This window comes from Capsicum annuum, chromosome 5 (assembly GCF_002878395.1).
Source record: "Capsicum annuum cultivar UCD-10X-F1 chromosome 5, UCD10Xv1.1, whole genome shotgun sequence".
In the NCBI taxonomy this organism is placed as follows: domain Eukaryota; kingdom Viridiplantae; phylum Streptophyta; class Magnoliopsida; order Solanales; family Solanaceae; genus Capsicum; species Capsicum annuum.
In genome coordinates, this window is record NC_061115.1 from 101,082,696 (window position 1) to 101,089,070 (window position 6,375).

Genomic DNA, 6,375 nt, shown 5'->3' on the forward strand with positions numbered 1-6,375 from the left:
ATTTAGCATCAGAGATGACTAAAACCTCCGATGCAAGAAGTGGTGAAAAAAAGATAATTAAATAGTTAGACGTTGGGGTCGTTTTCCCCATTATAGATAGTTGGTGGGTTAACCCGGTTCAATACATACCAAAGAAAGGGGGGATCACAGTGGTTTCAAATAAAAGGAATGAGTAAGTACCAATAAGGCCAGTGACTGGATGAAAAGTATGCATGGATTACAGAAAGCTAAATAAATGGACTTAACAAGACCACTTTTTGATGCCATTAGATACTGGACAGACTTGCCAGTAGGGGTTGGTATTGTTTTCTTAACTGGTAGTCGGGATACAATTAAATCATGATTGCTCTCGAGGATCAAGAAAAGACTATCTTTACTTGCCCCTATGGGACCTTTGCATTCATGAGGATGCCATTCGAACTTTGCAATGCACCTGCCACTTTTCAGAGATGTATGATGTCTATATTTTCTGACATTATTGAAGATACGATCAAGGTATTCATGGATGACTTCTTAGTAGTTGGATATTCTCGTAAAGATTGCCTAGCACATCTAGCCAGTGCACTGCAGAGATGTGAAGAATGTAATTTAATACTAAATTGGGAGAAAGTAAGAGAAGGTATAGTGCTAGGGCACAAGATCTCTAAACATGGCATTGAGGTAGACAAAGTGATGATAAAGATGATTGAGAAATTGCCTCTGCCAGTATTAGTTAAAGGTATACAAATTTTTTTGGGTCATACCGATTTCTGTAGAAAATTTATCAAGAACTTCGCTAAAATTGCAACCCCACTATGCAAAATTTTAGAGAAAGAGGTAAAATTTGTGTTAGATAATGAGTATCTCAAGGCTTTCAAATACCTGAAGAAAAGGTTGATTTTAGCGCCTATTATTGTGTCACCAGACTAGTCTGCACCTTTTAAGGTAATATGTGATGCAAGCGGAGTGACCTTAGATGTTGTCCTTGGCCAAAGAAGAGAGAAAATCTTACATCCCATTTATTATATAAGTAAAGCCCTAAACCCCGCACAGAAAAATTACACGGTTCAGAGAAGGAGCTACTTATGGTGGTTTTGCTTTTGAAAAATTTAGGTCCTACACCAAGGTGATAGTTCACACTAACCATGCAACATTGACGTACTTGGTAATAAAGAAAGATGCTAAACCTTAATTAATTCGTTGGGTACTCTTGTTGCAAGAGTTTGATTTTGAGGTCAAGGACCAAAAAAGAAAAGAGAATCAAGTCGTAGACCACTTATCCAGACTTGAATAATAAACAATCCAGAAACTAAGGAATGATCTTGAGATAGATGATTATTTTCCAGACGAGTGTGTGCTAGTAACATCTCATGATTTTATTTCTTGGTTTGCTGATTTTGCCAACTACTTAGCAAGTGATCTCATTCCAGAAGATTTATCCTTCTAGCAGCAACAAAATTTATGCATGAGGTAAGGAAATTCTTTTAGGATGAGCCATATCTATTCAGGGTTTATGCCGATGGAGTGATTTGAAGATGTATACTAGAGGTGGAGATACTGAGTGTTGTAGAGGCTTATCATTCATAACCAGTTGGGGGTCATTATAGTGGTACACAGACAACCCATAAGATTCTGCAATGTGGGTTCTATTAGCCTACAATCTACAAGAATGCTCATGATTTTGAACAACCCTGTGACCAATGCCAGTGTCAAGGCAATATTTTGCGACGTCATGAACTCCTTATGACACCTATCTTGAAGTTGGAGTTATTTGATGTATTGGGGATTGGTTTCATGGGTCTATTTATGAGCTCCTATGGTATAAGGTACATTCTGGTAGCAATTGACTATGTATCAAAATGGGTGGAGGCAGTTGCACTTCTGGATAATGAAGGTAGAAGTGTCACTATTTTTCTAAAGAGAAACATCTCCTCTAGATTTGGCACCCCACAAGTAATTATTAGAGATGGTGGTTCTCACTTCTATAATTGGTTGTTCAAGTCCTTGCTTGATAGATATGGTGTGAGTCATAGGGTGGAAAGACACTACCATCCACAAACTAGCGGGCAAGCAGAAGTCTCCAACAGAGAAATTAAGTCCAAATTGGCAAAGACTGTGAATGACAACAGGATCGACTAGTCTAGGAAGCTAGATGATGTATTGTGGGCATAGTGGACAGCTTATAAAACTCCCATAGGTACATCTTCATATCAGCTTGTTTATGGCAAAGCATGTCACTTAGCGGTAGAGCTGGAGCATAAAGTACTTTGGGCATTAAAAAGTTAAATTTTGAATGGCATGAGGCAACACATTTAAGGCTAAGCAAGGTAAATGAGTTAGGCGAATTCTAGCTCTGGTCTTATGAGAGTTCAGCGATATACAAGGAGAGAATCAAGTTGTACCATGATAAGAAAATAGTGATGAGAATGTTCAAACTCAGTGATTTGGTCTTGCTATACAATTCAAGACTACGTTTGTTTCCTGGTAAGCTAAGTTCATAATGGATTAGACCATCCACTGTGGTTAAGATGTTCCCATATGGTGCTATTGAGGTAAAGCATGATGGTGACGTCCCATTTAAAGTAAACAGGCAGCGTGTAAAACATTACATGGAAACTTGGAAGAAGTTAAGAGTTTGTGAAGAGACGGACCTTGATGAAGTCTGAGTAGTCAAGGGATCTAAGTTGTGTCGCGACAGTAAATTAGATGTTTTTTGGGAGGCAACCTAAGGTATGCTGTTTGTATTCGTATTACGTGATTAATATCGGTCTTCACACCCGTGGTATTGTAGGTATGTTCGTAACTCTCTCATTTTAGTTTGATGCATCGGGGACAATGCATGATTTTCAGTTGGGGGTGGGGCTGCTTATGGGTCTTGATATCTTCCTGGGGTTTTTGTCGTCGTACCTCTTTTCCCTGGAGGTTTGTTCCTAGTAGAGCCAGCATATTTAGGTGTGTTGTGTTTTGTTTCATGATGTTTTGTGTAATTAGGAGATTTTGAGTTCTTAGAGCAGTAGTCAGATTTTGACTGATTTTTGATACCCCTCTAAAATATGATATTTTAGAACTGTGATTGATGTACATATATGTAAACTCCATGGATCTTGTTATGGCATTAATATTAGGGACATGATAATTATTTGCTGATAATTGTATGAATCGAATAGGTAGTAGTTGGTGATATTGAATCTATGCTATCTGAGTGTGAGATGCTACCTAGTTCCCTTTGTATGTTAAATTCAGAACTTGCCTGGTTAGTCTTTCTTAGGTTGAAGGATATTCAATTAGGAAAGGATAACAGGCTGTTTTTATTCCAGTCCACCTTTAGCCTAAATGACCTGCCATGTGCTTATTGTAACCCTTGATCCATATTTTAAGCCTTATAGCTTATTTTCCTTGTTACACCTCTCACCTTCCCATTTGTGTTACAATTTACCTATTTTGGCCCTGTTCCTTCTTGAACAGTATGCACCTTAACACAGGCAAAAAGTTTAAGTTGAGGGTGGCTATCATAGGGTATGTAGTATAAAGTGGGTATGAAGAAGGGTTTATAAGAGAAAAAGTTAGTAGGGATTGGTATGGCAGGAAAAAAAAGAAAAAAAGATAAAGAACTATTCTGAAAAAGTGAAAAAGAAAGAATAAAAGACCACATTCCACCTGAATATGCAATAAAAGAATAAATGGGAGAAATAAGGGTGGAATAAAAAGGAAATTGGCTAGTAAGTGAGACCCCAAAAGTTAGTGTAGTGCCAAGGAGGCTTAGTCACTTTAAATGTCCATATCTATCATACCAACCCCAACCTTTATTACAAGACGAGAAAAATCCTATAGTAATCCTGACATGGCTATCTGAATGCTAAGGTAAAGAAAATAAGGGCAAGTCTATGATATTTGACAAGCATTGACTGGAACTTCTCAGTTGATTATGAGTGTCTCTTGACCGTCCCTGTATTATCACACATTATTTCATATGAGTGAGTGGGACATCTTTGTTATGAGGACACTTGAGTTATGTTGCTAGCTATTTGCTCGTTTTGGGTAGTGCAATTTGTACATATGAGTGGATTTTTGTTGCTAATGTAATTGCCATAACTTAATTCTTTTATGTCACATTATTGTGCTTCACATGCATACACAATTGGTTTTGAAAAAGAGATGTAGGAGGAGATGTTGTGCTTTGAACTAAATGTGATGACAGACTGTGTTGAATATCTTAGATTCTCCTAGTTAAGCGTCGTTTTTGTTTATTGTGTTTTTGTTGCTTGAGGACATGTAAACATTTTAACTTAAGGGTGTTGATGTGCTATAGAAATATAGCACTTTCGATGCTTAACGAGGAAAATATGCAAGTTTCTGAGGTTTTTTTGTTAGATTTGATCTATTTTGGGGTATGTTTTACGGAAAACCATGATTTGGATGATAAATTCGTGAAAATAGTGAAAAGGGGATTTTTTGGTTACTTTTAGAGCGATTATGGATAATTGGGATGTTTTCCGGCTTCATCATGATTAATGCATGTTTGAGATTCAAAGAAGAGCTGAAAACCAAGTCAACATGTGGCAGGAAGAAGGACCTACGGACCGCATGTACATAAAACAGGTTCTAGAAAGTCAAAATCTCAAGATTTAAACATTGTGGGATTTTTGCTCTTACTACTTGTGCCCTGTGCCTGGGCTACAAGTAGTATCTACACCCTGCCAGACCACAGGTGCAGAAAACGGGTGGTCACCGACTCGATTTTCTCCTATTTTGTTTGGGCTTAGTTTTTAGGGTTTTCTCTTGTACTATAAATACCATTTATGTACTTTTTAGTCAAATATATATGAGAGATAGAGATTACACACTTTTACACTTAGAAACATATTTTGATTTCAAGATCTATCTCTGATCTTGGGATTCCATTGTATTGACTTTGTTTGATTATTCAGTTTACAGTTGTGAGTTTTCTTTCATTTTATCATTGTGATTTCATTTTTACTTTCAAAATGAATGTTATTGATTTCTTCACAATCATGAGCAGCTAAAATCCATAGCTACAGTTGTGGAAATCCTGACAGATTGACGAAGTAGAGAAAGTGTGATTATTGACGAGAAATCAATACCCATGACATGCATTGCTTTATCTTCATTATAATAGTTGTCTTAGCGGTTGCAAGCGTTAGGATCCCTCCTAGATATTACAACTTGCCCTAACAAAGTGGTAGTAACTAGGAAAAGATAAAGACAACAGTAATTTTGGGAGTTAATAGTTGATTTGTTACAGTACAATGGTATATGCAAATGACTATTAGCCTTCATCTAATAACTTGAGACTCAAAATGTGATGGTTAACTAGGACCAGGGTAAGGGTTAGTAATGCAACACTCTGAGACTCAATAGGTAAAGGGTAAAATCTTCTTACTTGTCCAAAAGACTGTATGAGGTACATAACTTATCGGTTCTGCATGTAATATATTAAGTTGGTTCAATAACGCACGATAAACCTATGGAGTTGAGATGCTAGGGGAAATACAAACCTAGTTTTCACCCATAACTGATTTCAACCAGAGTTAATATTATTACTTTCTCGAGATTACTACAAACACTCATCTACTTTTCAGTACTGATTGTGGACTACAACTACGGATGACTATAAACCATGTGTTCCTTTGGGATTCGACCCCAACCTTAATTGGGTTACTATATCTTAACAACGACCGTATCATCATCTAAAAAAAGGTGTTGCTTGGAAGTCATCATACAGTTGTACACCAAAGTAGCCCATTGCCTTAGCTCCGGGTTACGGTGTTGGCTGACCCACTGGTAGGTTTTAGTAGGTGCCATCATGACTCGTAAATCGGGCCGTGACATTAATTCAGGTTAATATTGGAGTTGTACAGCAAAATATGTAAGATTACTCTGTCTTGTACTCTTTAGCATGAAATCGGACATGTCTCACAAAGTAAGCTTTCGAAGTTCTCCTATAGCAAATGATACACAATGGTAGCATATGGTCTCCCATATAGCTAACAACATTGTTCCCACTCTCTAATGTTACACCTTAATACATGCTTATTATCAAGTCTTCACGCCTACCTTCACTAGAAAGTTTCAGGAGTTCTCTGTTTAGTCAAATAAGACCCATGTGTTATTTTCAGCTCCTAAACATTTCATTCGTATACAAACCGCTCCCTACCTCATTGTTATTGTTTTAAATATTTATTCACATGTATCTTATTGGTAGATTATTGTTCCAAAGTACAATAATGTTATGACCACCAGAGTAACAATATGATCACCAGAGTAACAATCTCAAAGGTTAAATAAACTAAGTAACACAAATCTAAATTGAAGGGGTGGCAGCTCAGGGGCGTAAACCTAGCATGGGCTGATATCGATACCTTATATGCGGGTGGC